This window comes from Colletes gigas, unplaced genomic scaffold, assembly GCF_013123115.1.
Source record: "Colletes gigas isolate AHSC1104 unplaced genomic scaffold, ASM1312311v1 Colletes_gigas_Sc00034, whole genome shotgun sequence".
NCBI classification, from domain to species: Eukaryota; Metazoa; Arthropoda; class Insecta; order Hymenoptera; family Colletidae; genus Colletes; species Colletes gigas.
The window spans coordinates 856188-872566 of NW_025106663.1; the positions used below are offsets into that span (position 1 = coordinate 856188).

General features: G+C 43.1%; 2 protein-coding genes across 2 annotated transcripts in view; both read left to right on the plus strand.

Annotated features, from left to right (window-relative positions):
- The window catches only part of LOC122402287, a 684713-nt gene that overhangs the window by 539799 nt on the left and 128535 nt on the right, over nt 1–16379 (plus strand). The gene's annotated exons all lie outside the window — the stretch shown is intronic.
- Nucleotides 1–16379, plus strand: part of LOC122402292 (insulin-like growth factor-binding protein complex acid labile subunit) — a 172298-nt gene that overhangs the window by 100968 nt on the left and 54951 nt on the right. The gene's annotated exons all lie outside the window — the stretch shown is intronic.

Genomic DNA, 16379 nt, shown 5'->3' on the forward strand with positions numbered 1-16379 from the left:
CCTCTGAAAGCAGGAATACTGAACACATATTGTAACTCAAAGAAATAACTCTTCGGTTGCTCGTGAAGTTGGAAACTTTGTTAATGAAAGTTTGTGTGTTCTTGTTTTACCTTAGTCAAAGACGTTAAATATTAAGCTAAATTTCATTGATCAACTCTAACCAGAAAGTTTACGATCTTCGTACATAACTGAAATAGGTGGTCGAACTTAAACTCTTTTGCTCGTTTTGAGTATGAAAGAAGATCACGTAAAAGAAGACTTTTTGTTTAGCGTAGAGTTCGAGAATTCAATTCTTTTGGACATATTTCGAGGGGCACTGTACGTATCGTTCCATTCAGGCAGCAACGAACGTCTTTAACATTTTATTGGTTGAAATTGCTTTCATCGAATACCCGAATGCATTATGTATGTTGTCGGACTGCGGAAGAGCAACCAGATCTCTTCAAACGATTCAAATATTGGATCGGTGCATCCGGCATCCAGCTAGCTCCCTTCTATCAAACCCTAAACCATTTTCGAGAACACGGTGCAGCAATTCCCGCTTTCGAAAACTTTTACACCGGGAATCAAGTGTCTGAACAGATTTTTTTTCGAACCCTACCACAATGGAACAAATAAAATAAGCAGAGTGAAGTCGATATACGTTTGATTATTTGCACGCGTGATAGTTTGAGAAACTAGTAGGTTTCTGGGAAGAAAAAGGAGACTTCCGGCAATTAATTTCCGTTTTCGAGCACATTAGATCGTCGAATCATGGTCCTCGGTGTTCTGTTTCTCTGTGGGTGGGTCTGTTTGGTCGAGTCTGCCCTTTCGCGAGTTCTGCCTGGTCCGACGATACCCGAATTCGTTATAACCGAGAGCCCCGGGAGCCACGGAACCGTAACTTCGCAGGATACACGATATGCGAGCGAAAAGCACAGAAAGGGGACGAAAAGGAACGGTACGTTGCTCGTCGAACGGAGAAAGACGGGTTGAAATCAAATTTACAATCTGCTGAGTGTTTCTCCCTTCGCAGGCTGCAACAACGCCTGCGAAAGTATCATCCGGGCTCTCTCGTCGCTAGTAATTTCGAAATGTTTTTCGCTGCGCTTTCCGACAGCTTCCCAAGTAGATTTCGCGTTATTTATTTAGCAGCAGCACGGTCGGGTACGCGGCGACGATTAACCGAACGCATCACCAGCGAAGGGTAATTGGTTTCGGCCAATCAGCGTGCAGTCGTCGGAACGTGCCGCCTACACAACCTCCCCCCCTCGAACAACGCGTCTGTGTTTGTTGTAATTAGGATGTCAACGAATAATGCGTGTCCGGTAATTATCGATGATATCTGACTTTACCGAGCGGGACATTCGGATTAATTTCGATACTGAATTCGGACGGGACCCGGTGGTAATTAGTTTATTATGTTTGCCGTTGCGCTTGCTTCCCTTTGGGGAGTTCTACGCAGCCCCGGAATAAGATATTTACCGTTCATTAAGAGTCCCGAATTAACGAATATTTAATATCGTTTGGGATATCCGATACGACGAACGGAACACAGACTGGTAAATAGAACCGATATTTTGGAGATATCGAACAGCGTTAAAAAATCGTGACACTTTCACGGGTATCGGGTAATAATAAGAAAATTTAATTTTCCGTCGGAAATGAATTTTATGTTTCCGCGCCCGAGCTAAGAATTTCCCAAAAAAAAGCGGAGGAAAAAGCCTCGGGCGGAAATTAATTCCAAGACTTAATGAAAGTGGTAATGAGCGACGAAGATTAAGGATATAAAGTAATCGCCGTAAAACTCTATTGTCACGCGATTTTCATATTTTACATAGTTTCACGCCCCTCGGAAAAAAAGAAGGAAATAATGGCGGAGACAGAGAGGGAAAATGGAAAAGTTCGGTATCCGTTCGCCGGCGACTTTGACGACTTTTTTGGTCGCATTTTCCGCTTCGGGACATACAATTAATGCCAATCCTGATTGCGAGTAATAGTAAATCGAGCCCGGCGTCGGTGAACGTTTCACGTTTTTCAGATATGGCAACGTCGATCGATATTCTCAATTTTCGAAGCTCATTATCCGCGTATAATTAGACCCCGTATCTAATTTTTGGCGAGAAATTCACCACTTTTTCGAAAAACCCGTATTCCCCCGATGCTCTTCCCTCCCTTTCTCCCTCGCTGGCAATTTTAAACTCGCTACGTATAAATTGGACCCGTTCTTCGCAATTCTATTCCGCAGATTCGTTCAAAAATCGCGTTTCCTCGAGCGTTTTAATCTCTGCGAGCAGAAATTGTTAAGGTTCGCTTCACGGATTCTTCGAGGCTGAAATCGCGCATCTTCCATTATTACGCGGTTTATCGTGTTCATCCCGGATTTTTTCTAGTAATCATTAATAATTCCATACGATATTCGACTCGTCGGAAGTCCCTGTTCTTTTCCTCTAAACTGATTTGGTGTTGTTATCGTGGGCGATACCTTCCACCTAATTTGCATCCGAGATGCAGAACGTTGTACGATATTCATTAGATAGAACGATGTTATCAGAAAATACGGTCGTTGCGCGGGATTAAAAGGACGTGGACGATAAAGACTTGTAAAAAAGTCGAGTCACGAACCGTTCGCCGGCAACGTCAGTTTCCCGGCTAATAAGAGTGTATCGCAAAAAAGACGGAGAAAAGAAATTGGAAGCCGGTGGCGAAATGGGGGAGCCCCGGTCGCGATATGGATGCGAATACGAGTGCTTTTCGAGAATCAAGATGAGGGAGCGGCACGAAAGACGTCGTTGTCACGTAGTACCCTGATGGCCTCGAGAATTCACGGACCTCGACAAGGGCTTTAAAAGGAAGAAATATTAATCCAAGTTAAGCTTACGTAACGATGAAACACGACTGTTTCTACCGTCGAAGCGAACTTCTCATGGAGACTTGCAAGGAGAGTGCACTCTAAATAGAGAAAGGCAAACGTACGTAGGTCAGTCCTGTTCCTGTTCCGTCTTGTCTACGGGAGCGCACATATTTGCCCAAGACGAACGAGACAATTTATTATGCCCTTAGAACCGACGAGGGACGCGCCTAGCATGCGTGTGCGTGTGCAGGTTAATTAGCTGCAGGTATATCGACGATTCTACGTGGTAAACAGCGGAAGAGTAGCGTTAAAAAATCTCCCCCGGACAAAACAATGGTAAAATTGTTAAAATGTAACAACACCGCGTTTAATATACAGGGTGAGGCATTTTAAACAGGTCACCTGAATAACTCGCTTGTTTTTGAAGATAGGAGAAAATGCATTAGACCAAACTTACTTGGTATCAGGGGGGCTCATAATCTGGTATATCCAATTTTCCTGTAGGCGGAGGCGTCAAGGAGATATGAATGTCAACTCTATTTTTTTTAAATAGAACAGTATATTTTTTTACTTACATTCTGATAAAATGTTTCAAGGCGAATACAATGACCTATTATTAAGGTCATTCAAGGTCACCCAAAGTCAACTGCAATAGAAAATAAATTGTCTCAAAGCACTCTTCGAACACTTGGATACTTTGATATTGCTACTACAAGTGTTCAAAATGGTGATCTTGAACATGAATACATAGTCTAAATCGTTGCAATACTGATGACACTGCCTGGCAAATTTCATTTGTATCTATTACACAGCAAGCTCTTCTTATACGTTCTTGCATGCCAAGTTTGGTAGTTGGTTTTTCGCGGTACACTTCTGCCTTTAATTTTCTCCACAAATAAAAATCGAGAGGTGTCGAGTCTGGGGATCGTGCCGGCCATTTGTTACTTCCTGATCGACCTATCAAACAATCTTCAAATTTTCTATTTAGAAATTCTGTAACATTGCGTGCTGAATCAGCAGAGGACATCCGTCTTGCTGGAACCACATGGATTGTCGTATGTCCAGTGAAGTGTCTTCCAACAATTCTGGCAAAACGTCGTCTAAGATTTTCAGGTACTTACTACTATTTAGCGTGCCATCAATAAAATATGAACCAATTATTTTATTACGAAGAAGGCCACACCAGACGTTTACACACCAAGGTCTCTGTTTGTCGACTTCTCTCAACCATCGTAGATTATCTACTGACCAGTAGTGCATGTTGTGACGGTTAATTGCTCCATGGTTTGTAAATGTGGCCTCATCGGGTAAATAACAGTTTACTCAAAAACATTTCATCGTCTTGTAGTTTTCATAAGTCCCATTTACAAAATTGTAAACATTTTGTATAATCATTTTCAGTTAATTGTTGATGAAGTGATATGTGGTACGGATGAAATTTGTTAATGTGTAATATTCGTAAAATACTTCGTCGACTGATCCCACTTTCGCGTTCCAGTTGTCTTAGTACTAACATGTGGATCTCGTATTACAGCTGCTACAATATTTATCGAGTTTCCATCACCAGTTGCTCGTTTAGAAAGATTACGTGTTTTGTTATCCACAGTTCCAGTTTCTTGGAACTTTTTTATAATGTTTGCAAAGACAGAAAGTGAAGGTCTATTATTACGATCGCGAAATCTTTCACCATACACACCTACCGCTTCCCTCATAATTCTATGACATTCACCATAAATAAGAACCATTTCTATTTTCTCTGCTATCGTGTAACGCATTTTAGAAAACTGAACACTTAGACTGAATAAATATTACGAAGCTGTACTCTAGTCGGTAGTCAAATTACCAATAATGTTTGAGGATATAGATAAGCGTACAATGTGATTGAATGTTTGTTTATCTTTTGTGACTCGTGTCACGTAATACACAGTACGTGATACACAAGTATTTGAAAAGTACTCTGAGACAATTTATTTTCTATTGCAGTTGACTTTGGGTGACCTTGAATGACCTTAATAATAGGTCATCGTATTCGCCTTGAAACACTCTATCAGAATGTAAGTAAAAAAACATACTGTTCCATTTAAAAAAACAGAGTTGACCTTCATATCTCCTTGACGCCTCCATCTACAGAAAAATTGGTAAAACCAGATTATGAGTCCCCCGATACCAAGTAAGTTTGGTCTAATGCACTTTCTCCTATCTTCAAAAACAAGCGAGTTATTCAGGTGAACTGTTTAAAATGCCCCACCCTGTATATCTATTAGCATATTATTGCGCACACCTGTAAACAAAGCGAACGTTACAACCCGTGATAATCGCGTTGCATCGGTGGTACGATGCATGCCCATTAAACAAACTTAATTACGCAACGGGACGTAACGAGCGGAGAAAGGAAGGAAACGTTGCGTCGTGGTGGTTGCTTTTTTCAAATTTGTTCTGTATAATGCACGGATTAAGCACGTGAGAAAAGTTTTAGGTAACAAACATGTCGGCGCCTAATATTTCATGGCTGGAAATAAAGGAGGAAATTTTAATTCACCAGGCTCTGCGCATTTGTTCTCCAATTGCGCAACGGTTTTGTAACAATTTTTAAAAGGGCTAAATTTTAATTGCTTTCGTTCGACTCTCCACCTTCCTTTGGCGAAGCTATTGCGTTAAAATGTGATCGAATGCTTTTTCAAAGGAATTAGAAATTTTGAATATTTTGTCGCGCGATTCGGAGGGGGAAAGATACGAGCAGGTGTAACGCAAGATTTGCACGACGGTACGTCACAGGAGTCGATTTGCATAAATAAGGCGCGCGCTACGGGTGGTGAGGGGGTGAGGGGGGCGGCGTTCCATCGGGTATTATGCCCTCAAAATGCATCGAATACGGAGAGTAGTCATGCATTGGCGATGAATGCACCGGCCCCCTCTGCATCGAGCCGCGTGTATGCGTCGCGGTTATCCGACCGCCGGAGAGAAGAAAGAGTGAAAGAGAGCGGGAGAGAGGGGGGGAGGGGGGCTGGTGGAATACCTGACCATGATAAATGCCCGACGCACATCACTCTCGCGACGCACGTCGCTCGAAACGGCTACAATGCAGCCTCGTGCCTATTATGCTAAAATGCAATCTCCTGATAACCGCAGCCGCGTCATTGCTGGAGCTTAATCTCACCTATCTGTACAACCGAAAGGGGTGGGAAACAAAATGGGAACGAGAGACCGACCGGGGCTCACCCGGTGATTCGGGATAAAGAGGATCGTCGATGGTATGAGAGTTCGTTCGCTGAACACCACACCGTTGGAGAAAGAGAGAGAAAGGCTCGGGGAAACCTTGGAAAACGGACAATGCTAGCGGAGACTGAAGAGATACGAAAAGAAATAAATTCCGGGATCGATAAGCGTCCGGTCGAACGTCAAAGCGCGGGCTGTGTGCCCGCCCCGGACTCCCGCCGCGCTTCGAATCTTCGATAACAAAAGAAAGAAAAAAAAACGAGCAGGAAAAACGGCAATCGACGTGTCATTTTGAGGGTGTAGAACCAGCTTGGAATCTTTCTTGCTTACAAGTGGTCGTCCAGCGTGTCTGAGTGCGTGTAACGATTACGGTAACTACGGTTCCCAGGAAGGACGTTGATTGTTTCATCTTGATTAGCGCGATAACGTTTGATGGCAGTTGGAGAGTTCCGCGAGGGGACGATCGAACAAAGGATTCGATAACGGTCATTTCCTCGAATTATTCCATCGATCCACCACGAATCAAACTTTCTGTATCGCGATCATCGTTTTTTAACGACGATTTACCCAGACATCACCGATGTTATTAATGTAATAAGAAAACTTTTACTAATTGGAACGATACTTTAACGGATGATGAATTGTTCTCTGCTAAAACGGTGTTTAGCTTCCCTCGTTCTGGAATAAATACGAGACCATCGTTTCGGAATTTTATCGTTCCGGATGGTCCGCGCAAAATATGCGAGTTTTTGAAATGTGACATCGCGACGATTAAGTGGTACTGTCGAGGTGACGGATAAACTCGAAATAAATTTGTCTCTGCCGTATTGTAAATTGTTGTTGTTGTTATCGTTCATCCGTATAGAAATGTAAAATATGCAATTGCAGCCGGTAACCCAATCAAGAGAAATACGCGTCGGTAAAATACATTTTGTAGCAAACAAACCGTTCGACAAAGGAACGTCCGTAATCTTCTTTCGAACGTAATCGGCTTACTTACGCATTATTTTGACATTCATGCGAGTCTATCCTCGGAAATTTTATTTACCGTGTTATAATCGCTACCTGAACAGAATGAACAGCCAGGCATTGTCTGGCTGACAATCATAATTCTCGTCCGCGTCGCTACTCAACAGTTTTGAAATTCATATCCCGGCTACCGGTTTTATTATCTTCGTCGCTGTACGATTGTTTCCAATAAAACCTCCTCCCCGCCGGAAACAATTAATATCGACGTTCCAAAGTATCCAGTATATTTTACAAATTACTCGGATCCGAGGCCGTTAAAACACGATGTCAATTATGTAAATTCACAAGATCTCTAACAGCAAAGAGTTACTTCTTTCTCCACCAATTTTATTTAATTTGTTCGTAACGTTTCCTAAAGAATTAAAAGAAGTATTTCTTCTACCCAGCTACAAAATTGTTCGCCGTTTAGCTCTCTTCGAAGGAACATTCGGAAAGTTTAGATACCTCTTCGGGATCGTCTTCCAGGCGAGCGAATAAGCAGGTATTAAGGGCTTAGACCACAGATCGAATTCGGAGTACTTTACCTGCAATCGTGCATCTCGCTTCTTCTTTTCACTTCTTCCTTCTTCCTTCCTTTCCGTAGATTTTTCTGCGTTTCTCTGGTTCGCCAACGCCCTAGACCCGGGGAGGCAGCGAGAACGTAAAGGGGTGGTTGGAGGTTAAGTATCGGGGATCGTCGAACTGTGCTGGAGCAGCTTCGTGCCAAAAGCGAAAAAGGATTTAATGGAGGATCATCGTACGATCTCGCGTGTAAGTTTCATTAACGGAGGAAAACTTGTAATTACAACAGTCTGGGAAATTTGACACCCTCGCGGTATAGTCTTTCCCCGTGTATCTGATCTCGAGTCTGACCAACGACGCTCAGGGCTGATCTCCAAATTTATCATCCTCCGTTCCGGTTCCTCCCTCTTTTGGTCTCGCTATCGCTTTTCGTTAAGCGGCGCATCAATACCTTTCAAATGCGCTTAGTGTAAAATCGTGGCAAGCGTTAAGAGAAGATCGAAGGAGTACTGGGCTGGCTTCCCCAGAGAGGAAGAGGGCAGGGGGGACTTCTCGTGTGCCGAAGGGTGAAGTTTAAGGCGGTGGAACGGAGATGGGTTACCGAGACGAGGTTAGAGTAATCCGGAAAGCTCATCGTGTAATTTCCCATAAGACCCAGGCGAGCTTGTACTTTGCTTTTGTCAAAAGTTTTCCAAGAGTATCGTCTCGTCTCCGTCGCCTCTCCGCGCATCGTTGCATCTTCCTAAAATAGCCAGCGAGTCCGCGCGGCTCGATTCCGGCAACCGAAAGTGCATTTTTCCCTCTTCCGTACCCTCCTACCTTTTTTCCTCTGTTCGCTTTCATCTGGCCACTCTACACGGATGTCACGGGGGCTTAATTAAGCTAATGGATATCCGTAATTGATGCAACGAGACTGTCCGCTGGTAGCCCACCGTATTAGTTCCCCAAAACGTGGAATACGTCCTCCGCGATAAATATCGGTTTGAGTTTCGGTGGCCGGTTCAATGGCTTGGCATGTAATTGTGGCTAATCGATCGGAATAGAATTTCGAGGAAACGTTTCGAGCCTCTAAAAGGATTTTTCTGTTCCCGGATGGAACCCTTTAAAGGACTCGATCGATGCGTTTCGTCTTATAACGGCTCAAAGACAATCTTACAGTGCTAAGAAAGTTTATAGTCTTATTAAAAGGATGTTAAATTATTCGCGTGCCATCGAAATGCGTCAACTCCTTGACCGCGCGAACCGCATTTAATTTTAGCACGCAGCTCGATCGAACGCGATTTAGACATTAATGCGAAGGGACGGTCACCGGTGATTTAAATAGTTGGGAAAGTAAAAGGAAATTTATGCGATAGAGAGATGAAATATTTTCCGGACGCGTCAGATCAGTTATGCATGGGAATAAAAAGAAGCTCGTATACACGCGGAGAATTATCGTCGTTCCGTAACGTCGTTTGCAAATGAAGAATGATACCGCGCCAGGCTGGAAAGTTGAAAAGCCCCCGAAGAAACTGTCGCGCGGTTTAAAAGATTGAATTTCCATTTGAAACATCGCGACTCCGCGACTCGTCCTGTTCAACGGCAGACGTCTTCTTCCGTCGAGGGGAACGCGCCACAATGGCCACTTAAATGCTCGTCAAGAAACGCATTAAAAACTCGTGGCACGACAATGCGTTCGCGTAAGTGGAATGATCAGGACCGTGGCAATACGCGAAACGAGAAGACGCGTTCTGCGTTCAGCTGGAAGGTGGAACTGTGATGCAAGTTACCCGCGGGCTAGGAGGAACATAATGGCATCCACCGGGCGTAAACATATCTTGGCTGGTACACAAAACGGTAGACTAGCGTCGCTGCATCTCGACGCCTGTTCTCCGCAACAAACGAGTTAAGTCAGCACTCGCGAAATCGATAACGAACCCTACTGGCATCCTCGACGACCTGCACACGGCAAAGAGATTACCGTCTTCCGGTTTCAGATATAGTTACTTGAAAATCAATTGCCCGTTCAAGGCCACTTCCTTCGCTATCAATTACATCAGACACGACTCCTGCTTCCGCCTCATGTTTCCTCTTTGTTTGGTGTTTATGTTACAGTGAAACACCGAAATCTGGAGAATGTCGACTTTCACCGGTGAATGTCAACATTCACATAGTCGCTTAGTGTATGTCCGAAATATTTGATAAACACCCTTATTTCTGACTTACACCGGTAAATGTTGACATTCACCATGCACTAATGGTGAGTGTTGAACATGTTGGAGATTTATATTTTCTTCTCCGTAATTCAGTCGCTATAAAACGTCACAAGGGTGACGTAACATTTACACCGACTCTTGTCTTTCATTTATTTATTTACGTCATCGTGACAGCTTCGATCGTTCCAGCGTTAATAAAATTACAATGTAAACGATTTGTACTTTTCAACGGTACCGCCGAAACGTGATATTTTTTCTGATGGAAATGTTTTCAAATATTTTACATTCGCATACGTTTCGCGTTATGGCTGGGCTTCTCCCCCTGTCCTTTATCCGTCGACCCTTTTTCCTGGGCTGTTGACGCGTCTGGGATTTCCCTTCCTTTTATTGTCGCAGTTGTATACGTCGAGCGGAGTACTTTTCCCATAACCACTTGCAAATTCGAAGAAAAAAGTAGCAGTAAATTTCCCAGAGTGCCATTTATGGACTCTGAATCACACATTGTGAGTTTTAATGGATCCGAGACCTTTAGGTAAAAGTATTCATTATTAGAGGAAACCGATCTGCTTTCTATTGAAAGGATAGTCGAAAGTCACTTTCTGTCTGTATTCTATCCTGCTCGAACGTTTCTGTTTCATAGCAGAGAATACCTTCGACCGTTAAACGGTCACACACGTCTCGATCCGCCGTTCGTGTGACCTGCAGTACGCCATGTTTCATGGTAGCGTGCACAGTTCCCAACAATCCTGTGCATTTCACAATTATCGTTGGGAACAGTCGTGCTAACAATAGTTGTATACCTTATCGCGCGATAAATCGTTGTTTTACGGACCACGTTCGCGGCTTGATTAAAGAAAGAGATTACCGCCCAAGGAGGTGACAGACCAGAAACTCTGTTCAGGTTGCTCGAGTCGTAGGCGGGATTAATTACTCGCCGCGATTGTCTCTAACGACACCGTCACTCGATCTTCTATTATTCCTGCTTTCGCTGTCGTGAATTCTTTAATAAGGATGTCGATAGTTCCCCTTCGACAAAGCACGAGACACCAGACTGACAGAATTAGTTAGGCTGCTGTTGAGATACGCTTAATCTTCGTCCAGAGTTCAGTTATCGTTTTGCGGTTCGAATACGCCCTATAGATTGGTTATTCGGTAGTTATGCTTAAAATGTAGGGTATGTAAAGATACGGTACATCGTATTGCAAACAACATACGTGAAACTAGAGCACGAGCAAACAAGTCTCTCTGTTTCATTAAACCGAAGTAGAAGTCTACAGGAACTGTTTTATATACATCGAAATGCTTGCCAATTCTAACTCTGATAATATTTCGACGATTATATGTTAATGGAATTCTCGTTTGCATGCTTTCGTATCGTCTTACCGTCGATTTCCATTTAGAATCTATCAGGGAATTGATATTTACCGAAGTCCATTCTTCGGATAAAAAGTTATGAACGCAGAGATAATTGGAAATTTCCCGATACCGTTCGTAGAGCTTGATAAAGGCGATTTTGTTTTCTTCTTGGCGATATCTATCCTTATCTATAGAAGGCAAGTTATTAGCGGGCGCCTTTCTTTTTAGAATTTTTAATAAAGGGGCTCCTCGAAATTTAATGTTTTCTCAAAGCGACGGATGCAAAAATGGAACACGATCGGCGATGATAAATTCTAACAGCCGTTTGGGAAACATTTAACGGGTTGAAACGACACTTTGATCAGATTTTTTGCGGTCTTTTATATTGTGTTTTCGATTTCGCAATCTTGAATGCCTCGAATGCGCCGCGAAAACAAGAAAACGGACCGGGGGACCATTGTGGAAAATAATTGCTACCCTTCCGACGTGTTTATTCGAGAGCGATGCAAATAATTGAAGAAGCACTGGAAGATACTTTTCTTAATTGGAAGACATCGGTGCCCCGTTTCTTAGATAATTGCTAAACTTTTCTCGATCGTTCAAATTTAAAACAGAATCTTGCTTCTTAATATTGTGGATTATTTGCACTGTTCCGTTTGGCGTATCCAGAAGTCGAAATTGCCTATTATTTTCACTATTTGTCGCTCCCGTGGATTTTCAAATTGTATTCCATTCATCGCTGATGAACTGGCACTCTGTGGCCCCGACTAGTGTTTTTTCATTCGAGGTCGGTCATTTTGTTTCCTATTATCCGCTTGATATCATTGTTCTCAGCATACGATCAATATTTTTACTTTTTTTTGACAAATATCTCGATGATCGACTATCTGCTGGGGAACAGAATGACAACTGGATGAAATCGGTGTCCTCTCCTCGTTAGTCGAGTCACAAAGTCTATGAGAATTCCTTTTGCAGCCTGCGAGGCCACCTCCGTCGTCAGGGAAAAACGTAAATAAACTAGCCAGGGGACAACGGAGCTTGCAAATAAGTTTTTCAGGTGGAAAAAGCCGCGAAACTACTGGTTTTGCTTGGCCCGCGTCTGAATGGAGGCTGACAGCACTTCGCAGCTAACGTGCACTCAACTACTTAATAATGTAACAGTCAGCCAACCACTATGCGTCCATTATGCTTCTATGCACGTTGCACAAGAACCAGAGGTAACAGCCTGGAGGTTGTAATATAGGATTCACATCCTGTATCACGCTTCCCGTCGTTGTGTCTGTGACCTGCGGGAAAACACGACGGATTCTCCGTCATCCTGTCTCTTCCGTCGTTCGGCCAGTTCTTGCGCATCCTCTACCTGTTCGCCAATCGAGCCAACCGGCATGGCAGAGAGCAGCTGTCGATGCCTTTGCTCTCCTTTCACAACTTTTAATCCTCCAAAGTAACAAGCCGATGCTTGCCACCAAACTAACTGCTCCAAACTCTTCATCGAATCAACAAATTCGCTAACGCTGTTTTTCACCACCAAATTCGATGATATCCTCAAATAATCGCATCCAATCGGTTGCAATCTTACTTTGGTCGCTAGTACACCGTGACAGCTTTTGTTCCCGCCTGTTTTTCTCTGTCCCATCATCTTTCAGCACCGTTTCTTCTCACCTGTCCTCCCCGACGTCTGAAAATACGACACGGGGATTGCCCTTTGAGTGGTCAAGCGACGCGTTTAATCCCTTCCCTTCCAACTTCTAGTTCTGTCACGGGGACTCGTTCATTTCCCGCCACTGAACCCGGACAGCCTTGGCGCGGATGATTGATGCACTGGCTGGATTGATACACCCACGATTAGTCCATAAATACTGTCATTCTTCGGCCACCGTGATTGAAAGGTATTTGTTGTTTTTAAAGGCCAACCTCCAGCATAAATTCCGTTCCAATATTAATTTTCAACTGGCTAAAACTCGAATCAACTTGTAGATACTTGATCTGATTCCTATAAAAGATATTCTTAACAAACTTAGTCGCTAGAAATACGTGAATATTTTTGAATTCAAATAATATCGAATAAAAGACTCAATTTTAATATGCAAATGTAGCACATATTCCCCCGCTTGTATTTAATACGAGCATTAAGTTTTATTCAAATTTATTTGTATTTAAATAGAGTAAATTTCCGAGTGCTACAGAACGCTTAATCCGGGCGCGGCTCGAAGTTTTTTCCCGGGTACGTTTTAAATATCTTTCCAGAGTAATTAAAAGCACGCAACAAGTTCGGTGATTATTCGAGCGAACGGAGACTGTTCTCCAGATTTGTTATCGATTTATTTTGACGATATTTCCCCGTCGATTATATTTTTCTGTTCGCGAGCGGCCGGCACACATTATTTCTAGAAATTCGTAAAGCTTTTGGCCCACGGTTTACGTAAACGCTGAAAGCATTTCCTGCTTTGCTTCTTAATGCTGTTATTTCTGAATACAAAGGAGACGTTCGTTCGCGTTTGTTAGGTGGAAAATCAATATCAGGATATTCAATCGCAATGTTTGGCGCGATTCCTGTTTCCGGTACAATTTCTTGGAATTTACATCAGAAAAGAACGTTCGCGATGCGGAAAGTTGCTCTCCGTGCCCGCGTAATCTATCGAAATTCTTCTATCTTTTCCTCTTGGTGGCGTTATTGTTTTCCAACCGATGAAATTTCCGGTTTGTTTAAGATCGTTCGTTTTGTTTCCTGGAGGAACAAAGAAAAAAGCCACCCGGTGCCTTCATTTACGCGAAAACCATCAACGAAGTTGATACGAAACGCGTGTCATTCGTTGTTTGCGTTTTAATTAGAATTAAAATTTAATTAAAACAGTCACTCTGGGGAAACAGTTACGCTGATTTCGTTAGCGTCGGTAGCCAATCAATTTTTCAAACACATTTGCGGCCGCGCCGACGAAAGGACGCGGCTTTTAATTGCAAATTTTTCTTGCACGACATTCCTGCATTTACCATGCTCGGGTTATAACAGCCATAGTCTTCTATATCATAATTTTTCTCGGTTGGACGGAACGAAACAGTCCTCGACATCGTTCATGTTTCTTTTCAAAATTTGTTAATTGCATTATTTAAAATGCAAATAATTATTTATCGATTAGAGAACGAAATGAAAATGCTGAAACTTGAAAAATATTTTCTCGCGAGCGCGGGTTGCAGCGATCCCATGTGTTTTCGCATTTATTCGTTATTAATCGAACCACGAGTACCCCACAAATTAGCCTCTCGGTAGAATTAATAGTTTATATGATTACAACGCGGGTGCGTCTAATATTCGATGATAAATAAATACCCGTGTGCCAGCGTGTTGTAATTCCGCGGCAATTCCGGCTACCTTTTTCCCTTGATAGTCGTAGAACGCCGGGAAAATTATAAAGTTCGCTTGAAATTTTCATTCGGCGCAGCTGCGCCATTTTTTATTACGGCCAAAATTTAAGTGCGTTTATGTTGAGCCAATAAAACGCTGGTCGAGCATTTTTCGCTATCGTTTCCCTGGAAATTTCGTGAAAGGTTGGAGCTCGTGTTTTTCCCCCGGAATTAACATATCACCCAATTGATACCCACCCCACTCGTGATACGTTAGAATAAAATAAAACACAGGCAAACAGGTTCGCGCAGGAGAGGAACGATATACGAGCCGATTCGATCGCCATCCGTTAAGTGGGGATCGTTGGAACGATTTCAGCCCTCTTAAAAAGGGTAATAAACGTCATTGACGATGGACGGGAATGAATTTTTGGCGACATACGTCGGTCCGTGTATCGATATCGCGAATTATTCCCGTCGATTCGAAAACGCTTTTTTTTTGTCGAGGGTTACTCCGCGAACAGAGAAAACAGGCCGCGTGTCTGACGAAACGCGAAAATGAAGCACGTGTGAACGGTACGCGTAGCATAAAATTCCCGACCGCGTATAGCGAATGTAAATCGCCGAGGATTGTACGCGCATGAATTTAACCGTCCCGCATGTAAATTTTGGGAGGTAGAGGAGGGGGGAGGAGAGAGCCAGGGACAGACAAAGTCGACGGGAGCATGTAAATTTTATTGCAATCAGCTATTGTAAACAGGATTAACGACGGAGCGACGCGAAAACTATTTGTCCGTCTGAGTCGCGCCTCTGTGGAACTTGACGATGGATCTTGCTGGCAGATTTCAATCATGATTAATTAAATTAGTTAGTCGTACAAACTAAAAAAAACCATAGCTTTCATAACGAACATGCAAGAAACGGAACACTGATATTCCGCGTATGTAACAAGAGAATTCTAGTAAAATGTAGCGGAAGAATGCAAGTATTAAACGCGAGCACAAGAAATTTAACGTGTCGAGATTAGTCTAGTAGACGAACGCAGGCTTTATCTCCGTTATGAAATTCTGCCCCCGCGGAAAACTAACGAAACTGTGAAAAGTTTGGGGCTGTAAAAGGGAGAACCGGTTGGATATGCAAATGCAACGATGAAACGTAACTCGAAGTCCAATAAAATAAATCAGTGTCGTTAGCAGGGGGACGGAATAAACAACCAAAACGGTCGACGCTGTTAAATATAAAGTATAATGACAATAATAATAACGATTTTTGTAAACTTTCCCGCGCCAGTCGAAACTTGTCACGCTCGGAAAATTGCTGTCGATGACGTTATTATTTTGCCAGCGTCGCTAACAATTTTCGATAAATTTTCAGACAATTTTTTCGATTTAAATTCATCGCGTCAAAGGCGTACAAAGTTTCCATTTTCCGTGACGCTTTAATTATCAATTTTTGCAATTTGAGCGCTGAGAAAAATGTCCCGAATTTCTGTCGGGAAGCGCGATAAAATCGAACGCATCGATACGCGGACACTGTGTGGGCTGTTTCAAAGCGACGATTCGAAAAATCTGACCGTCTGGTCGTCGGCGAGACGCATAAATTCGAGACACTTGCCTGTAAATTATTAGGCCTGCCAGAAACATGCAACTTTGTTACAACCATTTTCTCCCCCTTTTTTTGTCCAACGAAGGGAAAGAACGCGTGCTGGCCAAGGGCAATCGATGAAATCCTATTACGTTTAAAATTCACGAACGTTTAACCGCCCCCGCTGCGCGCAATTTGCATATCTTCCTCCACGGCCATCCACTGGGTCTCTTATAATCGCAATAAGTGCATGACGGTGCACCGCAGTGGCTGCCTGCGAAGTTACTATATTAAGCCAAGAACAAAGGAACGAACAGTGCTTT